This window comes from Chrysemys picta, chromosome 11 (assembly GCF_011386835.1).
Source record: "Chrysemys picta bellii isolate R12L10 chromosome 11, ASM1138683v2, whole genome shotgun sequence".
NCBI classification, from domain to species: domain Eukaryota; kingdom Metazoa; phylum Chordata; order Testudines; family Emydidae; genus Chrysemys; species Chrysemys picta.
This window is the reverse complement of record NC_088801.1, coordinates 39,314,701-39,342,251: the sequence shown is the minus strand read 5'-3', so window position 1 is coordinate 39,342,251 and position 27,551 is coordinate 39,314,701. Positions and strand designations below refer to the sequence as shown.

The window sequence follows — 27,551 nt, the reverse complement described above, 5'->3', positions numbered from 1 at the left end:
TTATTGTTTCATCTAAATGAATTTCGAGTAATAGTGCTATTACCCCTATTTGAATTGTGCATATAACTATAAAATGACTGCCAATTGCAGTGCAGCTATTCCCTCTATAACCAATTACTCCTTGATATTAGTACATTTTAAATACTCAGTTGACTTCTTTAATAGAAAAAATATAATCAGATACTTTCCATGTAATTGTATAGTTCATAAAATTTTCCTCAGTTCTGCACCAGTAAATGTATGGTCCAATAAATAATTATTCAGAATATTGAACCTTTTAAAAACAATGTGTACAATTCATGCACAGCATCCTGCTCATCTTACTCTCAGAAATAGTCTCATTGACTTAAATAAGAGAAGCACCATGTAAGCCCACAATATAGAAAGTTACCCCTTGTGATCTGAGTGGGTAGGCAAAAATGTGGGGCCTAGTAGGTTATTCCACTTGGGAGGAGAAATTGGTGACAGTCGGGTTTTTTTTTTGGATGCAGTTTTGTTTATTTACAAAGAATGTATAAAGTCTGTGTCTCTGAATGCAGAAAGAATCAAATAACATGAAACAGCTTTTATTGCTTGTAGCACCAAGAACACTTTTCAGCCTGACCCTGACCCAAAAAACTCTCCCCAGGTTTCTTCCAGGGTCAGCCACTGTGTTTGTAGCAGCTCCTTCAGGTGCACACATGCGTTCTCTCTCTCTTTCACTCTCGGTCTTTCCTTGTTTTTATTTTTTTATTTTTTTTGGTCTGTTCAGCCTTCACACATACATACTCCACGTCACACGCCCTTCCTGCCACCCAAAGCAAAACACAGGAAAAGCTCCTTTTATCTTAGGTAAGTTCATGTACTCCTTTTGCCTAGGGTTACTGCATTGCAATTTCCCAAGCAGAGGACACTGGCAAGGGGAGAGGTAGGGAGAGTTGGAGGGGAAGTGTACAGTTGGGGGGTGCTGGAGGGCAGTGTGTGTATTTGGAAGGGGTAGTGGGGGTTGCGGAGGGGTGTGTGTGTGTACTGGGAGGAAGTATTTGGGGTGCTTGAAGGGGTATTGGGGGGGCTGGAGGTGGTACCTATGGCCTCACACTTGAGGTGGTGGGGGCGGTATTGTGCTCTCTGTTACGATAGCACAGGCTGGCACAGACCCAGGACGCAGCACTAGCCTGTCAGTCAGAACCTCCCTGTGGGCCTCTCCCCCTCCCAAGGGCGGGGAGCCTGGGCCTTGCCCTGGCCCTGTCACCTCTCCCAACCCTGTCACCCCTCCTGGCCGGGCTCTGAGGCCCCGTGGCGGCAGGCAGACCAGCCAAGAGACTCTTGGCAGCTTTGCTTACCTGGTGGGCTGGGCCAGGGCGGGTGGGATCCAGCAGCTGCCAATGCAGTGGAAGGTCAATCAGTGTATGGAAATGGGGGTTCTTTCTGAGCTGCAATGTCTGCTCCTCAAGGAAAAATCCCAGACATTTCCTCTTATTTCAAAAATCTGCCCAGACGGAGATTGGCGGACCAAAAAAGAGGTCATGTCTGGGAAAACCTGGATATATGGTAACCCTGCATTTGGCTTATGCTTACAGTTATGTTAATTGAAGGGTGAGTTTACACCTATCAATCTCAATGGGGTTTTAACTCAACCCATAACAAGGTTTCACCCAGCTCATAACACCAAAGTGCATCAACAAACTGTAAAATTGCCAGTAAACTTACTTTTTTTTTGATACTATAAGATAAATTCTACTGTGTGTATATATATATATATATATATATATATATATATAGATCAACATTTTGTCATCTTTTGTTAAGATATGAAAATATGCGTTTAGCATTTTGGCTTCACAAAAAAAAAAGATGTGTAGATTTTTTGGTATAAATGCAAAGTGGTTGTGCATGTAGACTGGGATTTTCAAAGGGGCCTAAGGCAGTTATGTGCCCAACTCCCCTTGAACTCAGTGGGATTTGGGTGTCTAACTCCCTTAGATTACTTTGATAAATATCAGTGATGACATATATGATTATAATTATATTTGCGTACACATATTATGTTCAATACCTCTCCTTTTGAAGTCAGTAGTTTTCCTCCCAAAATAAGCAAATCAGAGCAGGATTGGGTGCATTGATCACATTATTTTCAATTTTAATATATGGAATAGTAATCTTACAACTGCATTTGGTAATTTAGGGTCCAGTCTTGCTCCCTCTGATATTATTAGCATAACTGCCATTGTCTTCAATAGAAGCAGGATCAAGCTAATAAAGGGGATATTAACAAGGGAACAAATAGCAGTTAGGGGCCTAGATTTGATCCTGCTCCATTGAAATCAATGGGAGTTTCACCATTAATTTAAAAGAAAACAGGATCAAGCCCCTAACTCCCATTGAAAGTCAATGGGAATTGTGTGCCTCACTATCATTTGTGCATTTGAAAATCTCCCACTAAATAAATATAGATAAATTAATCTTTTTGATATTAGAGCTTATTTTATTAAAATAAATGCTATAAATTCATGTAGAATATAGATTTCTTGTTATAGCAAAATAACATCACATCTAGCATTGGAAAATCATTTTCTTTTGTTTGTTGAAACATCTCTGGCCTTATGGAATTTTGATGTGATCTTTTTGCATTTGAATTGTTTCTGTACTATAAGGCATAGTGCTAGTGCTAGAAGGCTGAGAGATGTGAAAGTACTATGTTATGAATGTGGCTGCATTGGACTGAAATACATTTTAAAATAGATATTTGACATAGGTGCTGTAGTGATTGAAAATTCTGGTGTAATGTCTGTTAAGAAAATGTTGGTACTGTTTTAAATGAGAATTCTTTAATCCACACTGAATTTAGATTTGCTTGAAATTTGTCAGCGTAATCAGGGGATACTAAAAATAGAATTTTGAATGGAAAATAAACAACTCTCATAGTAAAAGTTGGATGGAATTGCAAAGTCTGATCTGGATAGTCATTTTGAGTCCCCCACCACCCAAAATTAAAGTATATAGTGGACCAGATATTCAGCTGTGGCTGAGGAGTACATAGTACAAGTTGGGATGTGGGATGATGGAAGGGTGGCATAAAGCTCACTTTTGCACTTCTCAAATCCTGGACTAACTCTGTGCCAGTCCAGTCTTGGCCCCATGGGGCCAAAATAGTATCTTGAGTCAGCAGGGTACAGAAATGCTTCCTTTGCTCCAGTGACACCTCCAGCACTGAGAGCAGGGAGTGAGTGGCCTAGTCTCCAGGGCCAGATTCTGCTGGCACACCTGAGAATCTGGATAATTTAATTGCATTATTTGCTGAATAGGATATCACATTGGCCATATGATCATTGTGACATACCACTGTACAATCCAGACTAATGAGCTGCTGTGTCACCCTTGCCCTGCAACCTTGGCTGCCTTACAATGCCTTGCTGAAGTAACTCCCACCTGGACCACTCACAAACAGCCTTCCAGCATGCATGTCACACAAAGTGTCTGTGTGTAACTGCAGCCTGCTAGCCATACTTGGGTTACACTTGGCTCTCACCAGCCTTGGTTATATTGCAGGGTGACCCTAGCGTAGCCCTAATCTCAGATTTTCCTCCCAGAAACGTATGTCTTGTTCTGCCCAGCCCTCTGCTGTACAATAAAATCATTTGAGTCCGATATTCCTCTAAGGGAATAATATGAACATAACTTGCCACCCCAAATAAAGTTACCCAGGCACTTCAATTTAAACACACTGCATTAAATAAAACAATAAAACAAGTTTATTAACTGCAAAGAGATTTAAAGTGAGTTCAAATAATGAGGCATAAAAGTCTGAAATGGTTACAAGAAAAATAAAGATAAGGCATTTACTATTCCCCAATGTAACAAACTATATCAGATTCAAGCAAAGTTTCTCACCGTATGCTTTCAGCAATCTTACCCTATGGGTCAGGACCGCATTCTCCCAGAGTTCAACAAATGCTTCCTTTTTTTGCTTCAGGTACCGTGAATATGATTGGCAGAGGATGAGGGGGGTGGCTTGGGTATTTGTCCCTCCCTTTTTACTGTTTCAGTCCCCCTCTTGAAAAACATTTCCAGCTGGGCACCAGGACACAAAAAGTCTATGGAGAAGGATGTTCCCTGCTGCTTTTTCCTCCCCTGTTTGAGCTTTCTTTGTTTCCCTTCCTGCTTGATGACTCTGTTTACTGCTTAAATGCAAATTAAGCCAAGTAGGCATTCCTTTGTTTAGGACAGACTTATTTGTCGATTTCTGTTTGGGCTGGGCTGTGAGGTTTGGAACACTTGTTAATAACACTATACAGGGATATCTTCTAACTTCACATACATGAGACATGACCAGTAATGACCAGTAAATTATGAGTTTTCAAATGATACCTCACAAGGCATAGTTTGTACAAAAATTATTTCAGTAGCGTGTAAGGAGTGAATACATACACCTCCAGCACTGACAGCAGGGAGTGAGTGGCACAGACTCCAGGGCCAGATTTTGCTGGCATACCTGAGAATCTAAATAATTAAATTACATTATTTGCTGAATATTATATCACATTGGCCATATGATCTTATAATGTTGATATAACAACATAGGTGATCATATAATTATATATTGTATTATGATGCAGAGTATTGTCTGCTCTTGGAATTTTAATTTGGTAGGGTTTAACTTTTATGCATGTAATATCAGAATGTTTCATTGATAGTTTTCTGAGGAAGTTTATATTTACCAAAAAAGTCAAAATAGCATTTTATTAACATTATTTAATAAGCACAGACAATACACACACAATCCAGCCAGTCTTTGCATCAAATGGCTTACAATTTAAACAAGACAGACACAAAGTGGACAGGATGCACAAGAAAGATCAGAAAAGAGAATAACTCTTTTTGGTTTTTTTTAAATGGTGCATGGTTGTTCGTTACTAATTCTAATTGACTCATTTTTTTGTGGTAAAAAAGAAAAAACACAAGAAAAAAAACAAAATTGAAAAGAAAAATAAGAGAATAATACATTTAGTAAAAACACATCCGTGTATATTTGATTGACCCACAAAAGCTACCAAATATGTTCTTTTAAAACTTTTTAAAAAATGTAGGCAGAGAACAAGTATGAGAAGTATCAGTCCACAGAAAATTGTTTTGGAAAGTTATTTTAAGCCACTGAAAATGGGGCTGTAAAATGAAAGTGCCATTTCAACCATATAACTGTAATAAAATCAGTCAATGCATAAATGCATTCTGGCAAGAATAAATAAAAATTGCAAAGTCTCATGTGAACAGTGCAGAATTCAGAAAGGTATCCAAGTGAAAAAATGTCAAATGAAGGATTATCCTTATTTGTGAGGAATCCAGTCCAGCAAGAGATTGAACTGGGGACATCTGCATCTAATATCAGTAGCACTAAAAGAGAATCTGTAGTTTCTGTCAGCTGTAGTCCTAGCTGAGATCTGTGAAATATACTGTGATGCACAAAAAACACTTTCTTCAGATTTCTTGTTTATTTCGAGGTCTTCCATCAGAGTACTAACTAGATCCTGCCTTTCTGAGCTTTAAAAACCATGGGCCAGATTCGTTGAGATGCTGTATTGGACAGAAAGGAAGGGTCTGATTTTCTAAATGTTATGGAAGAAAAAGAAGCACAATTTGATGATAATCTAATTGGGCCAGGGGAAGGAGAGGATTAAGAGTGTCTGAGATTTCACCAAGTTTGAAGACCTGCGGTGGTAGTGATGTTAACAGGAAAGGGGGGAGTTGAAAAGTTTTAAGAGAAATAATGTCCATATTTAGCTTGAGTAGGCAGCAAGCCATCCTGCAAATGATGGAGATCCTCAGGTATGTGGGAGTGGATGTCAAGAGACAGGACAGGAATGAAAGAGAGATTTGAGACCTGAGCACTGCCATGGTAGTTGAAGCTAAGAAAGTGAGGTTATCCAGGGATAAAGTGTACAAAGAGAAAAGAGAGTCCTAAACTTTCATGAGCATGGTGTAGCAGGAGGAGAAAGAACTGCCCAAGGTAACACTGAAAATATTGTAGATGGATGTGCTTACTTAGTTCTTTGGGTCATGGATAGGGCTCTGTGTCTGTCATGGAGTCTTTCAGCGACTTCCGTGACTTCTGCAGCAGCCAGTGTGGCTGACCCCAGGGCTGCCCAAGCATAGGTGCTGACTTCGGGGGTGCTCAAGCCCCTGCCCCAGCTCGCCTCCTGCCTGAGTGCGTCGCATATCCGCTTTTTCTCCCTAGCTCCCAGTGCTTGCCACCACAAAACAGCTGTTTTGCACGGCAAGCGCTGGGGAAGAGGGGGAACGCGGCGTGCTTGGGGAAGAGGCGGGGCCGGGGCAGGGATTTGGGGGAGGGGTCCAATAGGGGCAGGGAGGTGGCTGAGTTGGGGCAGGGACTTTGGGGAAGGGGTTGTTTCCATAACCTGGGAATTATAACAGCAGATATTGCAGCTACATGCAACTGGGAAATATATAAGGAAGAAGGAAGGGGGAGTGATCATTTCTCTATACTTATTACTTTTCAAGGGCAAGGTAAGGTTGAAGGTAATAGAAAATTACCCACCTGGAATTTTAAGAAAGCTAACTGGGAGTTATTTGCAAGTAACTGTACTGAATTTGTGACTAATTGTGTGAGTGATGACTTAGAGAATTTCGATTATAATGTAAGAAAGGGATTGATAGCAACAGCTATTGTAGCCATATCTAGAATATTGAAGTCCCCCAAACCTAAAATCTCATTTCCATGATGGAATAAGCAGTGCAAAATGGCAGTTTAAAAAAAGGAACAAAACAAAAAAAGCAAAAATACAATGAATAGTGAGGATCTAATGAAGTATAAAAGATCTAAGGCAATAGCAAAAGAATTATTAAAAAAATCAAAGAAAGAAAGTTGGAGGTGGTACTGTGGGTGAATAAATAAAGATATCAAGAAATATACAGGCAAATTAGAAGAATGAATGGAATGCAGCCACATCCCAGGTCTTATTGGTACTGACAACATAGTTAGAAGCTCTGATAATGAGAGAGCAGAAATTTTAACAGAAACCTTCTGGGGGTGAGTAGCGATGAAAATCAAAGCGAAGTTTTCCACCAGATTAAAAGACAGTTCATTGAAGAGAGTCATGATCTATTATGTAGTTGGCGTAAACATGAAGATACTATACTGTATGAATGGTTTTGTATGCGGGAACTTGAGAAAGCTATTGAAAGCAGCAAGAATACATTCCCAGGTAAAGATAATGTATGTATCATAATGTTTAAATATCTCTGAGACAGCAGTTTGAGGGTTCTCTTGGAATTATATAACACTATGGGGGAAAAGGAGTGATACCAGTAAGGTAGAAACATTCAGTAATTCCAGTATGAAAACCAAGCAAACTATCCACTGCAGAGGATGCCTGTATACCAATTGCCCTTATGTCCTGTCTGGGTAAAATTATGGAAAGAATGGTGAATGAAAAATTGGTTGTCTGTTTGGAAAACAGTGACATTATAGATAAAGTGCAGAGTGGTTTTAGGAGAAGAAGATGCAACAATCACATTGTTAAATTAGAAACTGAAATATAAATAATATATGAACATTCCAATAGGTTCAGTTGCTTAAGTTTAAAAAAAAAACCCAAAATGAAAAAAAAAACAGGATTCAAGCTGAGGTGTAAGTCTCTAGTTTGAGTAGAAGTGAGCCAAGGAAGTTGTGGTTTTGGATCTAGGTATAGGCTAGAATTTTGAGATTCTTGTTCAAGGGCAAATCAGGGCTATTTGACAACACCAAAATCTTGCAAACTGTTCTTGCAAGATTTCAGCCCTAAATGGCATTTCTATCTTGAACACTGGAAGTCTTTCAAGATAACTGCTCTTATGAGATTTCTGCCAGCTTGGACTGAGAATCTCCAGACAATGGCTGCTTTTGCATAACTTTGGCTGCATCTGAACTGAAGCTGAAAAATAAACTCCTTCCAAAACAATACAGTTGGATTCATATCTGGGAATTAACATCTAGTCTCCTGAACTCTGACATTTGAAGGGGGTTTGCTCTAATATTCCAATTTTTTGAGGCCGGCTCCATGTTTAAGCAAGTTATATTGATGAAGTGCTAACATGGATTTGAAATGATCACTTGAAGTTGTTTTGTAATTTCTATGCTAAACATTTTAGCATGGAAATGTAACTACACATCGTGTTATACTGTTGTCAGTGAAACAGTCATTCTTTTGTGATAACTTCCAAAAAGTACCTTAGCAATCAAAATGCTGGAAGTAGTTACACAGTCAATTATTAGACCTCTGCTTTGTATGTATATATGAATATTAATTATTGCTGTAAAAATGAACAAGTAATCACATGAGATTCAGGATCAGGAAGTGAACTTCAAGACTATTTCTCTAAAAGTGACACTGATTTTGGGTCCCTCAATTTTTGGGCGACCATCATGAGATATTTTGGTTTTGATTTTCAGATAGAATGACCACATTGACTTAACATGTAGTTGTGGGTGCTCAACACTTCTGTAAATCAGACCCAGCATGTCTCAAATTAGGTACTCAAAAACTTAGACACCCAGAATCACCCGCCACTTTGAAAATTGTCATTCAAAGGCAAAACTTCCATTGATTTCATTGGCCGTTTAGACTAGGTACAGACTGTAGGATCAGGTTTTTCTAACACTCTGGAACCCACAGGACCTACTTTGTGGTTGTTTGTCAGTTATCTGAAACAGCAATTAATTTCGTTGTATAGGGATGTATAGGAAAATAATATATCTGTCTTTGTTTTGTCTAATTATACCAAGTATGTAAAAACACCAGAATGTAACTTGATCCACAGTATAAACAGTGTCAGCTGTGACCATCTTTTGTAAATTGTATTGGATTTTTTTTACTTCTTATTAGGAGTTTCTCCTGCAAGATGGTTGCATATGGCAGACTTGGTCATAACCAGGGCTGGCTCCAGGGTTTTGGCCGCCCCAAGCAGCCCCCCCCCCCCCAAAAAAAGCCGTGATCGCGATCTGCGACATCAATTCAGCGGGAGGTCCTTTGCTCCCAGCGGGAGTGAGGGACCGTCTACCGAATTGCCGCTGAATACCTGGACGTGCTGCCCCTCTCCGGTGCGGCCGCCCCAAGCACCTGCTTGCCAGGCTGGTGCCTGGAGCCGGCCTTGGTCATAACATATCATACGTATCATAATAGCAGAAAAGCAATAATATAATTTTATATATTGTGGGCACAGTGCTGCAGTTCCTTCTTAGGCAAAATGCCCACACGCAAAGTAAGTTCTTATCTAACTCACTCTTTCCTAGTCTTGTCATTGCTTAGGCCAGAAAAGTGCACTAGTTTAACTAAATTGGTTTTAAAGTGGTTTAGTTGAGCTGGTGCAGACACTTACTATAGATTCACTTCAACTGATTTAATGAGAAAAGGTGGGTGAGGTAATACCTTTTATTGGACCAACTGAACTTTAAGTCAGTGAATTACTTTTGTGTGTGGACAAGACTGGAGCTTCTAGATGAACCAGACCCTTTGGTGGACAATCCATTTAAAGCAGAAGTACAGAATTATGCAAAAGAGTTCAGAAAAGACAGGAATAAGTGCTTTTGGCAGCCTTTACTGAAAAATACTGACATGAAACTTGTAACAGGAGCTAAGAAATGTAAATATAAGTTCAAGAGGAAGAAAACTAGTTAGTTAAGCCTTTTGGAATCAAATCTTATGTGATTTGATTATATATCAAGTGAAGAAATTGCTTGTTTAGACTACATGTATTTCCAGTAAAATGGTAATGAGTCACAGCACATCATTTCCAGTGCTTTCGGACCCAATGAAACATATATAAGGGTTTTCATGTTATTTTTGTTTTCTATAACAAATGGCTGGATGTGGGTAACGTAATAGATGTTGAGTAATGATGTGTGAATGAGAGATCATCTCAGCAGAGATACAGTAGATCCCCATTTATCTGATCTAATTGGGACTGGGGTCAGATTAGATAACCAAATTTTTGGATAATCCAGAGAAAGTGCGAGGCTGCAGCACCATCTAGCGGTCACAGGAGAGGTGGCCTGCTTTTGGACCTGTGAGCACTGGTGGTTTGGTTAATATGGAGAGCCCGATAAAGGGGATTCTACTGTATTTGTATTTCTGCCTGGGGAATCACATGCAGGCATTTTTACTTTCATTATAGTCACTTATGGACCAATCCTGGAAGCCCTCTAGGCATAAAACTCCCATTCAACTCAATAGCAATTCCAAACATAGGGGCCTAATCCAATGTCAACTGAAGTCAGGACACATAATAGCCTTTTCACCAGGCACTGCTGTCTTCCTCACAGCTTTCCAGAAGCACATTCCACTGACATTCTGCAGTTTCTCAGGCTAAAGTTAAATCTCTCCTTCCACTTGTACAAGCGTCCACTGTAAGGCTTCATAAGCCAAGGAAGCAGAAAGTAAATTGCATCTCCCAGAATGAATGGAGGAGTCTTAATTCCATGAATGTCCACGATGTTCTGAGGAGCAAAAGTTCCCTTGCTAACTCCAGCAAACAGGCATGATTTTCTAACCATAGTTGCATCATGGACCTTTCCAGACCACAGCACATTACTACTGATTAGTCTTCCACAGTGATCAAGCATGCCTTGCAGCTCCATGGAGAAATACCCCTCCTTTTGATAAAGTCTCTGTGGCCTGATTTGGGGGCATAGAATAGGTGTATGTGTCCCATTAATAGTTCTTATATGGTTTGGGAACCCCAGGCCATCAATAACCTCCTGTGCATTGCCAAGCTTTATGAAATGGCACAGTAGCACCCTCCTCATAGCATTGCAGACCTCCTGACAACAGCCCTGACAGTTGTTCTGCCAACACCAAACTGGTTAATTACTGACCAATAGAAATCAGACATGGTGAGCTTCCAGATGGTGATGGCAACACGTTTCTTCACACAGAAGGGTACTCTCATGTTAGTCTTCTGCTGTTGCAGATCTGGGATGAGCTCTGCATAGATTTTTAGGAAAGTTGCTTTTATCATTTTGAAGTTCTGCCATCACTGCTGGCCATCTCTGGTCTGCATCATTATCCTCTCTCATCAGTAACTGCTAGTTGGCTGAGCACAGAAGCAGCACCCAACTGGGTACAGATGTTCCTGATACATGCTCTGTGAAAGTAACTGCTCAGTTTCATCCTCCTGCTTCTCCTCACCCTGTAGCCGTATTGCCACAAAGTCAACATCCCTATGAAACTGTAGAGCCAAACCCATTGCCTACATGACTCAAAATTCACATGCATCATCCTCTTCATATGAATGATTACCATGATTACCATGATCGCAGTCCTCAACTCTGGGTCCTCCATGCTGCCCGATACCAGCTGGAAAATGGGACCAGCAAAATGAACGAATGGCAGGAGAGGAATCATGGGACTGTTAGTTTGACGCCAAGTCTTAGTATTCCTGGAGTTTACAGTATGCATCAGATGTATCATGTGAAAAAACATAGAACAGAGAGCAGAGTAATGGACCAGGGCACCATGAGATATCTGCCCAGAATGAAGAGCAGTAAATTTGATCTAAGGCAGAACTGTGTGGACACTATGATTAACAATTAAAGTACACTGTAATAAGTGCTGTGGAGGCACTTCTTCTGTTCACTACAGTTAAATCGCTGAATTTTAGAGCAAACAAATTACATCGCTGTAATATCCCCATGTAGACATGGCTTAACTTTTATACTATTATTTTCTTCTGTCTTGACTTATAGGTTAAGTTACAGCAAACTAATACCACTTTATTCCTGAGTGAGAGCATGCACAAATGGGTTTAACCCGCTGTAATTTATGTGCATTGACTTACCCTGTTAGTTGATTTCCCTTAAGTTTCCGGAGTGTCCACGTGTAGACATGCCCTCAAAATCAAACACAACTAAGAGCATGTTAGCTGCATTCTATTCCTTCTTGTGTAGCAATAGAATTTTTTACTGACTTCCAATTACAGGACGAATTGGTTTTACCTGTGCAAACTTATTGATGGCAGTCTACTTATAAGAAGAGTCACTGATGGCTGACTTGAAGACATAGGGTTGCATAGGTGTCAATGATGGCCTAATTAATCCTGCCAACCTTTATTACAGGTATTAATGCATGAGAATGAAAGAACCCAATTTGACTTTGAGCTTGCAGGGTTGGCAGTTAGAAATTTTTTTTTACTTGTACAATGAGTACATTGGATACATAAGTCTTTGAGACAGACAATATATATGGAACCCCACACTGCCATTTTGTAGAGCCAGAATAAAATTGCACTTCAGTATGATTTAAAAAAAATAGCCTTTATTGATTAGAACAGATACTGAAATCCAGATCCTATTATATGTCTTATAAATTTTGACACTGAACCTGAATGTCCACAGGCAAAAAAAATATTTTTAAAAAATTACTCTGATGCCTTTTTCACAGTGACCTTAATATCTGTCCCTTTTCTTTGTGATACTTCAAGAGAGAAAATAAATCTGTTCAATCTTGTTCTCCTTAATTTGTATGATAACTAGCACTTAATTATAGGTATACAAATATGATGTCTGTAGTGATTATAATTAATAGGGACAATGCATCCTGTAACTTGCATGGGTAAAGTTCAAGGGTCAGATTCCTTCACTGCTTGCACCTAAAATTCCCATTGATGTCAGCGGGAGCTCTGGATGTGAAAGATATATTGGATTGGGTTCCCGGGCATTACTGGCCACATATTGGATGAAAGGAGAGAACATGAACTGGGCAGAGAATTGCTGTTGGATGACACAAGAGCCCTTGCTAGACCCGTTGCCATGGACAATATGCTGGTGTACTCAGTAATGGAGTACAGGATTCTGAACACAGTTCCTCCTTCCATGTGTGTCATTTATTTGGGAATGTTAAGAGGCTAAATGCCAAAATCCTGACTCCATTGTAGTTGGTGGCAAAATACCCACTGACTTCAGTGGAGAAAGGTTTTCATAATGTGTATATCACTCAGTAATCCAGGGCCTTATGTTCTAGAAATATATTCAATCTGTATAGGGATGACATTTCTGGACAATTTATATAATAGCTATCAATCAACCGGATCCTATAATAGAAATAAAGTTTCTCTGCTTCCTTCTAGGAAGAAAGTAGAACACTTTAAATATCAAAGGAGGGTTATTAGGTAGGCATTGTCACAGTTGCTTATGTAATTGGAGGTGCTATTTTAAACATCCAGTTTTATATTTAATAGATTAAGAAAAGATGTTATAACACATCCAGCTAAGATAAAAGTATCTTAAGTGTGTCCACCAATTTTGCACTCTCAACAAGCGATAGGCATAGATGCTAACATTTAGATATCTTAGATTATAGACTCTCTGGGACAGTGACTGTATTTTTATTGTATGTGTATATAGTGCTTAGCACATTAGGGTCCAAGTCCCATTATCTCTAGTTGCTACCACAATAGAAATACTTAATGATATTATCTGACTGCCTGATTTCTGAGTACACTTCTGTTGCTAGCCATCTAGATACTAGCATTTGCATCTGCAGTTATATGAGTCCACAGAATCAGAAGCTGTTTTTCAAAAGCAGCCTGTAGAGTGTGTTACCTTCCTTTTCCAAAATAGCTAGCAGCAGCTACAGCCGAGAGCACAGACAGTCCTCTCACCTCTCCCCAAATACAGGTCTGTGGTTGAAGGAAATCTTGTGGCTTTGTTTAGGCCTTACAAGAGCAGGATTCTTTTTATTTCTGGGGGTTTTTTGGGTGGGGGGGAGGGGAAGAGTGAGGGGGGGGGATCTTTTGTTCTAAAAGATGTCTGAACTTCGCCCAGATGGGCGTAGTTCCATGCTTGACTCGGTGCTGCTCTTTTGTAGGCATAAAAAATTAAAATTCTGTAATATAGAGATCTAAAATTAATTTTTAATTATGTCTGTTTAAACATTACTATGCTTAGGCAGTAATCAAGCTAGCATTGCAAAATATTAATACAGCAAGAGAATAAAAGCTAAGTGAAAGCATTTATTGCTTTTCAAATGTTTATACCATTTAAAGAGGAAAAAAATGTGGAAAACTTCTTCTTGTGTCTAATGACTTTTCAGGCTCCAAAGTACACAAGGGAGCTGAATCCATTCCAGGGAAAAACCTCAGGAATGCAAACATTTCACTAAATACAAAACAGTCCTGTTTTGACTTTCAAAAATTGTGTTATTGCAACATCCCTAAATTACCAAAAAGCTGGAAGTCTTCTACATCCAAAAGTTGTGATGTGGGCCAATGGAAATATTTTACTTAAAGTGTAGAGAAAAGCTAGTTATACTGTTTCAGCAAAGTCTAGGAGCATAATGTGATGTGTAAGCAGAAAAAAGAGCGACACATTTCCCCACAGTCAAGGAGCTAGAGGAGTAAATTCTGTCCTCAGTTATACCAGTGTAAGTCTGGAGTAACTCCCTTGATTTCAGGCTCAGAATTTGACCCTTTATATTTTTGTATTACATAATTAGAAAAGCTTCAAGTACAGAAGTATCCAAAAAGAAATAGCTATATTGAACTCCAAAGTGAAAGATTAATTTCAGAGTGTATTAGGCCGAGTTTGTACATGACTTATAGCCCATGCAAGTAGTTACTAGGTACCAGTGTCCTGCTAAGTAGCAGGTTTATCAGTTCTCAGTAGTTGTTGGATGAGTGTCATGCTTTTAAGATATGTTCAGGTCACTGGAAATCTGTTCTGTTTCTGTCTTTTTTCTTTGGTTGAGCATGTTGCCACTCAGTATCCTGCTAGAGAGCTTTTGTAGGCTGAGTTTTCGTGAACTGGTATTAGCTAAAGACTCTTTATCTCATCATGACCATCATCATGGCAAATCCTGAAGGGATGTAACCTTCTTGAAGACTGAGTGCTACCCAGATCAGTCTCTAGTTAGGTCCTTAATATGAGCTGCCTGGATATTCAGTCAGTGTCCATCATAGAATATTAGGCTTGGAAGAGACCTCAGGAGGTCATCTAGTTCAATCCCCTGCTCAAAGCAGGACCAACACCAACTAAATCATCCCATCATCATTGGTGATCTTATCATACTACCAAAGTTTTTGGCACCCATATAATTACCAACTATATGAGCTCATACAAAATGAGCTACAGGAATAAAGGGAAACAAGAAGACTTTTTATCAATACATTAGAAGGAAGAGGAAGACCAAAGACAGGGTAGGCCCACTGCTTAGTGAAGAGGGAGAAACAGTAACAGGAAACTTGGAAATGCCAGAGATGCTTAATGACTTCTTTGTTTCGGTCTTCACCGAGAAGTCTGAAGGAATGCCTAACATAGTGAATGCTAATGGGAAGGGGGTAGGTTTAGCAGATAAAATAAAAAAAGAACAAGTTAAAAATCACTTAGAAAAGTTAGATACCTGCAAGTCACCAGGGCCTGATGAAATGCATCCTAGAATACTCAAGGAGCTAATAGAGGAGGTATCTGAGCCTCTAGCTATTATCTTTGGAAAATCATGGGAGACGGTAGAGATTCCAGAAGACTGGAAAAGGGCAAATATACTGCCCATCTATAAAAGGGGAAATAAAAACAACCCAGGAAACTACAGACCAGTTGGTGTAACTTCTGTGCTAGGGAAGATAATGGAGCAAGTAATTAAGGAAATCATCTGCAAACACTTGGAAGGTGCTAAGGTGATAGGGAACAGCCAGCATGGATTTGTAAAGAACAAATCATGTCAGACCAATCTGATAGCTTTCTTTGATAGGATAACGAGTCTTGTGGATAAGGGAGAAGCTGTGGATGTGGTATACCTAGACTTTAGTAAGGCATTTGATACGGTCTCGCATGATATTCTTATCGATAAACTAGGCAAATACAATTTAGATGGGGCTACTATAAGGTGGGTGCATAACTGGCTGGATAACCGTACTCAGAGAGTTGTTATTAATGGTTCCCAATCCGGCTGGAAAGGCATAACGAGTGGGGTTCCGCAGGGGTCTGTTTTGGGACCGGCTCTGTTCAATATCTTCATTAACGACTTAGATATTGGCATAGAAAGTACGCTTATTAAGTTTGCGGATGATACCAAACTGGGAGGGATTGCAACTGATTTGGAGGACAGGGTCATAATTCAAAATGATCTGGACAAACTGGAGAAATGGTCTGAGTTAAACAGGATAAAGTTTAACAAAGACAAATGCAAAGTGCTCCACTTAGGAAGAAAAAATCAGTTTCACACATACAGAATTGGAAGAGACTGTCTAGGAAGGAGTACGGCAGAAAGGGATCTAGAGGTTATAGTGGACCACAAACTAAATATGAGTCAACAGTGTGATGCTGAGATGTATTAACAGGTGTGTTGTGAGAAAGACACGAGAAGTAATTCTTCCGCTCTACTCTGCGCTGGTAAGGCCTCAACTGGAGTATTGTGTCCAGTTCTGGGCACCGCATTTCAAGAAAGATGTGGAGAAATTGGAGAGGGTCCAGAGAAGAGCAACAAGAATGATTAAAGGTCTTGAGAACATGACCTATGAAGGAAGGCTGAAAGAATTGGGTTTGTTTAGTTTGGAAAAGAGAAGACTGAGAGGGGACATGATAACAGTTTTCAGGTATCTAAAAGGGTGTCATAAGGAGGAGGGAGAAAACTTGTTCACCTTAGCCTCTAAGGATAGAACAAAAAGCAATGGGCTTAAACTGCAACAAGGGAGGTCTAGGTTGGACATTAGGAAAAAGTTCCTAACTGTCAGGGTGGTTAAACACTGGAATAAATTGCCTAGGGAGATTGTGGAATCTCCATCTCTGGAGATATTTAAGAGTAAGTTAGATAAATGTCTATCAGGGATGGTCTAGACAGTATTTGGTCCTGCCATGCGGGCAGGGGACTGGACTCGATGACCTCTCGAGGTCCTAGAATCTATGAATATAGCAGCATTTTTTGGTCTTCCATTCTAATATGTCGGTATCAAGAAAACTGCCAAAACCTCAGCAGTGCTGATGGAGATGGTTTGTAGGTTTGGCTAGGGATATTATTACTGATCTTGTTCTGCTACTTATAAGGAGCAGCTGATGAAGGTGATCAGACTTGAGAATGTCACTTTGGTGCTCTTCAGTCTTCCTCAGCCTCCATGTTTCACTGCTGTACAATAGAGTTGATATAACTGTGGTTCTTTTCATCTACAGATTCACAGTAAGCTTGATGTCAACGTATCCACAGAGGTCGCTAGAGGCCCCAGAATGTGGCAACGGCTTCTGCTATGCAAGCATCCACATCTTTAGACATCCTCCAGCACTTGTCTGTAACACTTCCCAAGCATAAGATGGATGCATAACTAGTTGGAAAAGAGTAGTTATCAATGGTTAGCTGTCAGACTGGGAGGAAGTATCTAGTGGGGTCCTACTGTGGTCTGCCCTGGGTCTAGTACTATTCAATATTTTCATTAATTATTTGGATAATGGAGTGGAGAGTATGCTTATAAAATTTGCGGATGGCACCAAGCTGGGAGACGTTGTAAGCGCTTTAGAGGACAAGATTAGAATTCAAACCAACCTTGAAAAATTAGAAAATTGGTCTGAAATCAAGACAATGATATTCAATAAAGATAAGTGCAAACTACTTCACTCAGGAAGGAAAAATCAAATGCACAACTACAAAACGGGGAATAATTGCTTAGGTGGTAGTACGACTGAAAAATTTCTGGGAGTTATGGATCACAAATTGAATATGAGTCAATGATCTGATGCAGTTGTGTGGCTCATATGTAAGACTTTGGAGGTAATTTTCCCACCCTACATGGCATGGGTGAGGCCTTAGCTAGAGTATTATATGCATTTCTGGCCACCGTGGTGCCCAGAACGATGGACAAATTGGAGAGGAGAGCAACAAAAATGAGAAAAGGTTTCAAAAACCTGACCTATGAGGAAAGATTTAAAAAAAAGCTGAGAATGTTTAGTCTTGAGAAAAGAAGACGGGGTGGGGTGGGGGGACGACCTGATAACAGTCTTCAAATATGTTAATGGCTGTTACAAAGAGGATTGTGATCACTTGTTCACCATGTCCCATAAAGGTAGGACAAGAAGTAATGGGCTTCATTTGCAACAAGGGAGATTTAGGTTAGGTATTAGGAAAAACTTTCTAACTATAAACCACTAAATTCAGTGCCTTGCATGGTGACAGGTTTCAGAATGGTAGCCGTGTTAGTCTGTATCAGCTATAACATGGCTACCTTTCTAACTATAAAGAAAGTTAAGTAATGAAATAGCCTAACAAAGGATGTTGTGGAATCCCCATTGTCTAAACTGTTCTTACAAATCTCCAACAAACACCCACCCACCAGGGATGGCCTAGGTTTACTTGTTCTTGCTTCAGCACAGGAGGCTGGACTAGATGACCTCTTGATTATCAGGACCGGCTTTAGGCACCAGCTTGGGCAGTTGCGCTCTCGGAGCTTTTTTTTTTTTTTAGGGGGGGGGGGGAACCTAGAGCCGGCCCTGCCCTAGATTTCTAAGATTCTATTTGACAGTTGCCACCTGCTTGATATCATGTCCAGACAGGTTAATACTGTGCTGGTTGTAATCTAAAACTGGAGGCTGCTTGATGGTAATGGCTAGGGACAGTTTATCTACTTTCATTTAAACTTTGGTTGAAAAAGTTTCCTAATACTTGCCTAATAGCAGTGCACAGAGGGAGTGTCTGCTATTCTTCCCTGTATGCTTCCTTTACTTTCCTGTCCCAAAGCTAGCCTACTGCTGCCCAGTTTATTGTGGGATTATTAAATTATTGGGATACTCCAAAATGATACTTATCCCAGAGAGCAACAGTCACTGCAGACATGGCCTGTGCAGTCACCTTTCACCACTTCATTGTCCAGAAGTTATCTACCTGTACAAGTAGTGCAACACACCACAGAGAGTGCAATTGCAAGTCATTTTCATAGCAAAGCTTTTCAACCAGAACCCATTGAAATGCCACAGTGTTCAGATGGCTGGTCCTTTGAGGATATCTGTACCTTTGCCTTTAAGCTGAGGAGCATATCAAGGCAAAGTTGACAACTACCAAAGCAACGCCAACATGTATTAATGTCTGACTTAGCAGCTGTTTACACACTGTTGCAAGGGGGGAAGGATGTGAGACATGCAAAAAACCAACCAACCAACCAACCAAAACAACCAAGGGTCACAATAGCATGTCTGCATTGCCTGTTACTATATATCCATTCTACCAGTTTATGGATAGAATCCTCAGTAAAGATCCAGACGTCCAACCTGGCAGTAGATAATGCCAGAGCTCATAGGAGAGCCTTGTCTGGGTGAAGAAGAGAGCCAGAAGGAGAAAGATGAGAATAAGATAGATCCTACCAGCCAGGAACTGTTTGCCGAGGGGGCAACAGAGGCCCCAGAAGATGATCTGACTTTGTGAGAGGATGACCATACTCAGCAGTTAAACAATCAATGTATATAGTACCAATTGATTTCTTGAATGTAGACAAGAGCTACAGTGTTGGTGAGCTGGAAGACAAGGCTCAGAGGGGAGGAAGGAGGTACCTGTACCATAATACACTCCGATTTGCCTTACACTTCTCTCACCAACACCATGGCTGAAACAACATGCTATTATGCCATAGAGGGTACCCTAACAATATATATCAGTTTATATTTTGTTGTCAGGTTGCTAGCTACAGGCAGTTCATTTTGCAACTGGAGTCTGACAGTGAATTGCTCAGCTGTATTAATTAATGGGGTGGCAGACACACACACACGCACTTATATATGCCAACTATTCCCTTTTCACTGGGACTGCGCTTTTTTTTTTTTTAAACAGCACTGGTGTTTGCTTCACTAGCCAAACTGCTGGATGTGTGTGTTTTAATGTGTCTCATCATTATATGTTGCTGTGTGGCGTGGAGGTAGGAAGCTGATGACTTAGTGCTGTCTCTTTTCTTCTTGACATAGCAGCTCTGATCCATTACAGAGTGGATCTAAAAACTGACTGAGATAGAGAAGGGAAGAGATGTCAGCAACTGGCCTCCTGCCTCTCTGCAGGTGTCCTGGTGATGCAGTCATGTGTATATATGAAAGTGACCACAAGGAGGAAATGGAGGCAATAGAGTGCCCATCTACCCCTGAAAATCAGCACTGTCCCTATTACAAAAATCAGTTTTGTGATAAGTATCAGAGGGGTAGCCGTGTTAGTCTGAATCTGTAAAAAGCAATAGAGGGTCCTGTGGCACCTTTAAGACTAACAGAAGTATTGGGAGCATAAGCTTTTGTGGGTAAGAACCCACGGTCTGAAGAAGTGAGATTCTTACCCACGAAAGCTTATGCTCCCAATACTTCTGTTAGTCTCAAAGGTGCCACAGGACCCTCTGTTGCAGTTTTGTGATAGTTTTTGTAAATGTGTAACGGCTACAAGAAGGAGCCATTGGTCAGATGAGACAGAGAAATTATTGACACTAGCTGAGTCAATTGATCTCCCATGACTAGGCCTGCTACATGTTGATCCCCTGCCAGGTGTTCTGAGCAACACCCTCTAGCCAAGCCCTTTAAACAAATCATTCCCCCTTTGGACAGAGTCAGATGTATGTGGTATCAGGTGAGTTCTGTAGTGCAGGAGGGAGAAGTGAGCACCTTTTTTCTTCCTCACCCTTCCAGGCACACCTTTTTGAGGCCCCTCAGCCCTATGTAATCTATTTACATTACAGAGATGATTAAAAGGGAACTTAATCATGGCCTGTAAGTACCTACATGGGGAGAAGAACTGATAGAAGAGCGTTCTTTAAGTTAGCAGACAAAAGTATAAGATCCAGTGGCTGAAAGCTGAAGCTAGACAAATTCAGAATAGAAATAAAGTAAAATTTGACAGTAAGGGTACTTGACCATAGTAATAATGTAGATAGGAATATTATACTTCGAGTTTTAAAATCAAGACTGATTTCTTAATAAAATATACACTGTTGCTCAAACAGAAGTTATGAGCTTGATGCAGGAATTACTAGGTGAAATTCTATGGTCTGTGTTATGCAGGATCAGACTAGTGATCATAATGGTCCTTTCTAGCCTTGGAGTCTATGAACATCTCCTCCTAAAACAGGTGTCCTGGTTTTTCCACTTTGAAAATCTGAGCACTCAGCAGGGGAGGAGGAGGAGGCGAGAGATGTGAGGATTGCCCATTTTTCCCCAGGCTCTGATCCCCCATCTCATGATGTCCTGGAGGGAAGAGGGGAGACAGGACAAAGGGAAAGTGAGAAATAAAGGAGAGTTTGAGAGAGAGGGGAGAAGCCCCAAGTCTTCCCAGTTCCAAAAGGGAGAATTCCGAAACTCCCACTCTGAGAAAACAAGAGATATCTCCTAAAGATACTACTGTAGGGAACAAGCCTGCCCCATGTGTCTAAACAAGCTGGTAGATGTCATTAGGCTTCCCCTAGATAGAAAACCACAGGCATAAGGGAGTCTGTTAGGGGAGGGAGGATCATCCAGTCTTGTGAGAAAGGGCCTCCATGTGGTCAGATAAGCATACAAATACCAGCCTAAAGCTCCCCACTAGCTTTTCCTGGCTGTTCTCCTACTCTAATAACCACTTATTTCCAGGTCTGCTCTCCCTAAATAAAGTCTCTCTTCTGACTCAATGCAGGCTAGCCTTATCACTACTAGCAGGCCTGGTTCTTAGTCACATATTCTCCTGCCATGTGACCTTGTACTCATTGCCTCCAACCTGGGGAGATGGACTAAACCTGTCACAGAAAACGTTGAGTTCCAACCCCCTTAAAGGGTAGCTCACCCTGTGAGAGATCCTAACAGCATATTAGAAAAAAAAAACATACAGCAGGACAGAGGGACATTTTGTATATGATTTTAATTTTAAAAATGTGTTTCTTATTAAAGATATCATGTGCAATCCATCGGATATGGAAAATAAATCACAGAAGAACAAGGAATAAAACAGTACAATATGTAAGAATTTAGATGACACCACAAACCACTGCGGCTCTTGTAGATTTACCATAATGTTGTTGATATATGTATATAAATAGCTCACTTGTACTTGTATCATATTCTCTCTTTCCATACTTCAGAATGTTAGAAAACTACCTAAAACTGTATTACTAGAAAAATTGTTTGAATATATAATACTGTCTTAAAGAACAAGGCTTTTGATTATCTGGTCTAATCTATTGAATTTTGGATTCAAAATATTTTTCTGGCTATAGAGTCCATCTTAGTGTAAAAGATATAGAATATGTCCCTCAAACCTCATGCTAATAATTTTTAGTCATTTACATCAATAATTTGAGGTCGAACCCATTTTGATAAAGATAGACTGTATAGCCTATATGCAAAATACAGTGAAAGACAGAGACTTCAATTTGTTCCCTTTACAGATTTGTTGCTTTGAAATAGAAGGATGGCAAGTTTTCTGAACCATCAACTGTTATTCTTTCATAGAATCATAGAACTGGAAGGGAGCTCGAGAGGTCATCTAGTCCAGTCACCTGCACTCATGGCAGAACTAATTATCTAGACCATTCCTGACAGGTGTTTGTCTAAACTGCTCTTAAAAATCTCCAATGATGGAGATTCTACAGCCTCTCTAGGCAATTTATTCCAGTGTTTAACCACTCTGACAGGAAGTTTTTTCTAATGTCCAACTTAAACCTCCCTTGCTGCAATTTAACCCCATTGCTTCTTGTCTTATGCGCAGAGGTTAAGAAAAACAATTTTTCTTCCTCCTCCTTGTAACAACCTTTTACATACTTGAAAACTATTATCATGTCCAATCTTCTCTTTTCCAAACTAAACAAGCCCAATTTTTTCAATCTTCCCTCATAGGTCATGTTTTCTAGACCTTTCATCATTTTTGTTGCTGCTCTTCTCTGGACTCTCTCCAATTTGTCCACATCCTTCCTGAAATGTGACGCCCAGAACTGGACACAATACTCCAGTTGAGGCCTAACTGAGCAAAGTAGAGCAGAAGAATTACTTCGCGTGTCTTGCTTACAACACTCCTGCTAATACATCCCAGAATGATGTTCGCTTTTTTTTTGCAACAGCATTATACTGTTGACTCATATTTAGTTTGTGGTCCACTATGACCCCCAGATCCCTTTCCGCAGTACTCCTTCCTATGCAGTTAGTTCCCATTTTGTATGTGTGCAACTGATTGTTCCTTCCTAAGTGGAGTATTTTGCATTTGTCCTTATTGAATTTCATCCTATTTACTTCAGACCATTTCTCCAGTTTGTCCAGATCATTTTGAATTTTAATCCTATCCTCCAGAGCACTTGCAACCCCTCCCAGTTTGGTATCGTCCGCAAAGTTTATGTGTATTCTGTATGCCATTATCTAAATCATTGATGAAGATATTGAACAGAACCAGACCCAGACCTGATCCCTGTGGGACCCCACTCATTATGCCCTTCCAGCATGACTGTGAACCACTGATAACTACTCGCTGGGAATGGTTTTCCAACTGTTTTGCACCGGCCTTATAGTAGCTCCACATAGGTTGCATTTCCCTAGTTTATTTATGAGAAGGTCATGTGGGACAGTATCAAAAGCTTTACTAAAATCAAGATATACCACGCTTGTTACCCTGTCAAAGAAAGCTATCAGGTTGGTTTGACACAATTTGTTTTTGACAAATCTATGCTGACTGTAACTTATCATCTTATTATCTTCTAGATGTTTGCAAACTGATTGCTTAATTATTTGCTCCATTATCTTTCCGGGTATAGAATTTAAGCTGACTGGTCTGTAATTCCCTGGGTTGTCCTTATTTCCCTTTTTATAGATGGGCACTACATTACCCTTTTCCAGTCTTCTGGAATCTCTCCTGTCTTCCGTGAGTTCTCAAAGATAATCGCTAATGGCTCAGATATCTCCTCAGTCAGCTCCTGGAGTATTTTAGGATGCATTTCATCAGGCCCTGGTGACTTGAAGACATCTAATTTGTCCAAGTAATTTTTAACTTGTTCTTTCCCTATTTTAGCCTCTTCTGATCCTACCTCATTTTCACTGGCATTCACTATGTCCAATCATCACCAACCTTCTTGGTGAAAACCGAAACAAAGAAATCATTAATCACCTCTGCCATTTCCACATTTTCTGTTATTTCCTCCCCTCCCTCTTATTGAGTAACAGGCCTACCCTGTCCTTTGTCTTCCTCTTGCTTCTAATGTATTTGTAGAATGTTTTCTTGTTACCCTTTGAATGTACGTTACCTTGGTTTTTTTTAAATCACTAGAATATTTGAAAGTTTTTAGTGACTAGAAATCTTAGGAGAAAAGTGGAACAGTTTGAGAGGATATTTTTGGGGTGTCCCCCCCTGCTCCCCCCCCCCCCAATGGCTGCCTGATGCTTTCATGTGAAAGATTCCTGCTGATTTGACTTTTCATTCTTCTGCGTGACGGATGCCAAGATTTACATGATTGCTATGGGGAGCAACTGGGTTTAGCATGAGGAAGAATAACTGCTTTCCCCCTAGGGAGAGACAAAAAGGAAATGAGAGAGTGAGGCACATAGGCAATATTATCTGGAGCTATATTTCTGTTCAATTATTTTATTCAGCCTCTATTTTGGATTCTGCTGCAACCAATAAAAGTCAGGACAGCTGTTGGCCTGGAGCCAAGGTCTGAGATTAGCAAAGAAACTGTGTATTTTAGCATAACTCCATTTGTACCAGTTGCCAGTCCATAATGGAAGTGACATAGTGTTTTTATTTAAAGCCAACCATGTTGCATTGTGTAATGTATGTATAAATAAGAGCCTGCCATTAGAATTTGCCAGATGGAGCTTTGGCTTGCATGCAGGGTTCTTCATCGAAGAGAAAAGAGTCACTGTAGAACTGTGCATCATTACAGTCATTTTAGCAATTTGTTGTTGTGCATACGGTCTTTTTTGTGTTTTTAGATTTTGGATTACATGCTCTGTGTGATGTTTAATCATGTACAGTTAGCCTTCAGGCTATTGTTTGTGGCTTACCTTACAGTACCTATGGAAAATATAAAGAATATTGAGATGCAGAAATATATTTACAGTGCAGTGTTCCTCAGTGAGAGGATCTTCTTGGGTGAGGAGAGGCTACACACTAAGGAAAACAGATGGAGTGAGCACGGGGGAGTTTGAACTATGTGTTAGTTTAGCATTGAGGGGGGGAGTAGACTTCTAAATGTAAATAGATGATTAAAGTAAATAATTAGAGGTTTTTCTCTAAGTGATTAAATAGAGCCAGGGCTGGCTCCAGGCACCAGCCGACCAAGCACATGCTTGGGGCGGCACCTTGGAAGGGGTGGCCAATCTTGTGGTGGCGGGGGGCGCTCGGGGTTTTTTGTTTTTTTGTTTTTGTTTCAGCGGGGCTGCACGGGGTGGCGGGGGCTTTGGCAGTGTGGCGCTGGGGGAGCGGGGGTTGGCACAGCGCTCGGGCGCTTGGGCAGCCCGGCGGGGCACTTGGGGGGGTGGGGGTTTCGGCAGCCTGGCCTGGCCCGGTGCGGGCGCGGCGCTCGGGGGTTTCGGTGGCCCGGGCTGGCCCGGCGTGGCGCTTGGGGGGCGGGGGTTTCGGCGGCGCGGCGCTCTGGGTGGGGGGGGTTCGGGGGCCTGGTCCAGCACGGTGCTGGCGGGGGGGTGTTACGGCGGGGCGGCGCTCTTTTTTTTTGCCTGGGGCGGCAAAAAAGTTAGTCGGCCCTGAATAGAGCACATAAAAACTTTACTCTAACTATACTCAGAGTTTAAACCTAGTCTAACTAAGGTGATAGAACACCTATTGCACACTGACCAGGGTGGGCATTACCCAGTTTAGACTCAGAGTTTAAGACCAGAAGAGTCTTAAACGAATCATCTACTATGACTTCCTGTATATCACAAGCTAACACCCAGAATTAGATTAAAGTATTACAGCTACAGTTGCCAACTTTCATGCAGTAAATAAGCATCCCAACTTTCACAATAAGCCAAAAATTAAGCTAATCCCATTTCAAAACAAGGTCAAACCAAGCCAATCCCTAAGACCCCCAACACTCTGTTAGTGGTTCTCAAAGCCAGTCTGCTGCTTGTTCAGGGAAAGCCCCTGGCGGGCCGGGCCGGTTTGTTTACCGGCCGCGTCCACAGGTTCGGCTGATCGCGGCCCCCACTGGCCGTGGTTCGCCGCTCCAGACCAATGGGGGCTGCAGGAAGCGGCGCGGGCCGAGGTATGTGCTGGCCGCAGCGTCCCACCACCCCTATTGGCCTGGAGCTGCGAACCGCGGCCAGTGGGGGCCACGAGCAGAAAGCCGAAGAGACCAACAGTTGATCTGGTGGAGAGCTGCAGACCTGCCACTTTGAACAAAGAGCTGCAAGCCATGCTCGGTAGGATCACCCCGCCCTCCAAGAGCACTGTTGATTAGGGTGACCAGATGTCCCATTTTTAAAGGGACAGTCCCATTTTTGGGGACTTTTCTTATATAGGCGCCTATTATCCCCCACCCCCGTCCTGTTTTTTCACAGTTGCTGGTCACCCTACCGTTGATACTTCCGAGGAGCCTGAGTTACAGGCCCCTGCTATGAACAGCAAGGAGGAGGAGGTGGATGAGGAAGAGAAGGAGGAGTATGAGGCACAGGTGACCAGGGGATCCAGCTCTGCAGTGAGCCAAGACATGTTTGACTCCACTGTAGTCAGCCAATCCTGACAGTCAAGCATGAGAGATATTATGCAGGAAGAAGCAGTGAGATTTAGACATGGTCTGGATGTGAGGAACTAAAGAAAGGGCTGAATCAAAGATAAACCCTACATAAGAGAGTGTGTGTTAATGGTCTGTGTGACTGAGTGTTAAAATTGGTTTCAAAATTGCTTATGTAAACTTCGCTAGTGATTTCCATGCTCTTTGGTGTTTGTGGACTTTTTGCAGATATGCTTAATGGTATGTTATCTTTTGAATTGCATTTAGCAGCCTTAACAATAATGTCACTTCATTTTGGTTGTTATTTAATATAACTTATGGTTTTCTTCAACTCCCATAGAGGTCAAGGACAAAACTGCCTTTGAATTCATTGAGAGCTAGATATGTCCCTTGAGGCTCACCTCTAATTGCTGACCATGTGAGTACCACTGTAGGTAAGGGTCGCAGGTCCTAGTCCTTATATTGTATAAACTCTTTGGCACAGGGTCATTGTCTTTTTATATTATCTGTGAAGAGAGACACACGCGGTGTTATAAAAGCAGGAATCATTTGTGCAATTTTACTTGTTTTGTAAATGTGCTGCATCAAGTTAGTGGATATCATCCAATTTATTTGTGTCAATATTGTGTCAATAAAAGGTCCCTAACATTTGAAGTTTCAGAATATTAAGCACCAAACAAGGCAATGAACCTGCAAAAACTTGTGCATGTGTTTACATTTACACACGTGAGTAGTTTCATCAACTGTGGAACTACTCACAAAAGTATAATAACTGTAAAACAATCACTGAAGCCAGATCTTACTATTATTGACTTCAGTAGTACTACTCATTTTCATTAAGTTAAGCCTCTGTGTAAGTCGTTGCAGTATCATGGCTTAATATTGTACTTTAAAATAACAGTAAACCATAAAAGCAAGGAGGTTCTTAGATAAGGGTGAAATATATCATAGATACTCCC

General features: G+C 40.9%; 1 long non-coding RNA gene across 2 annotated transcripts in view; it reads left to right on the top strand.

Moving 5' to 3' along the window:
* Positions 1-13,555: 13,555 nt before the first annotated feature.
* The window catches only part of LOC112061795 (uncharacterized), a 22,188-nt gene continuing 8,192 nt past the window's right edge, over positions 13,556-27,551 (top strand). The window contains exons 1-2 of one of the 2 annotated variants that reach the window (XR_002890383.3): positions 13,556-13,645; positions 26,933-27,010. This is a non-coding gene — a long non-coding RNA (uncharacterized LOC112061795). Of the gene's footprint in view, positions 13,646-23,779; positions 23,899-26,932; positions 27,011-27,551 lie in introns of those variants that run through there. The other variant, XR_010591311.1, reaches the window with a different exon arrangement.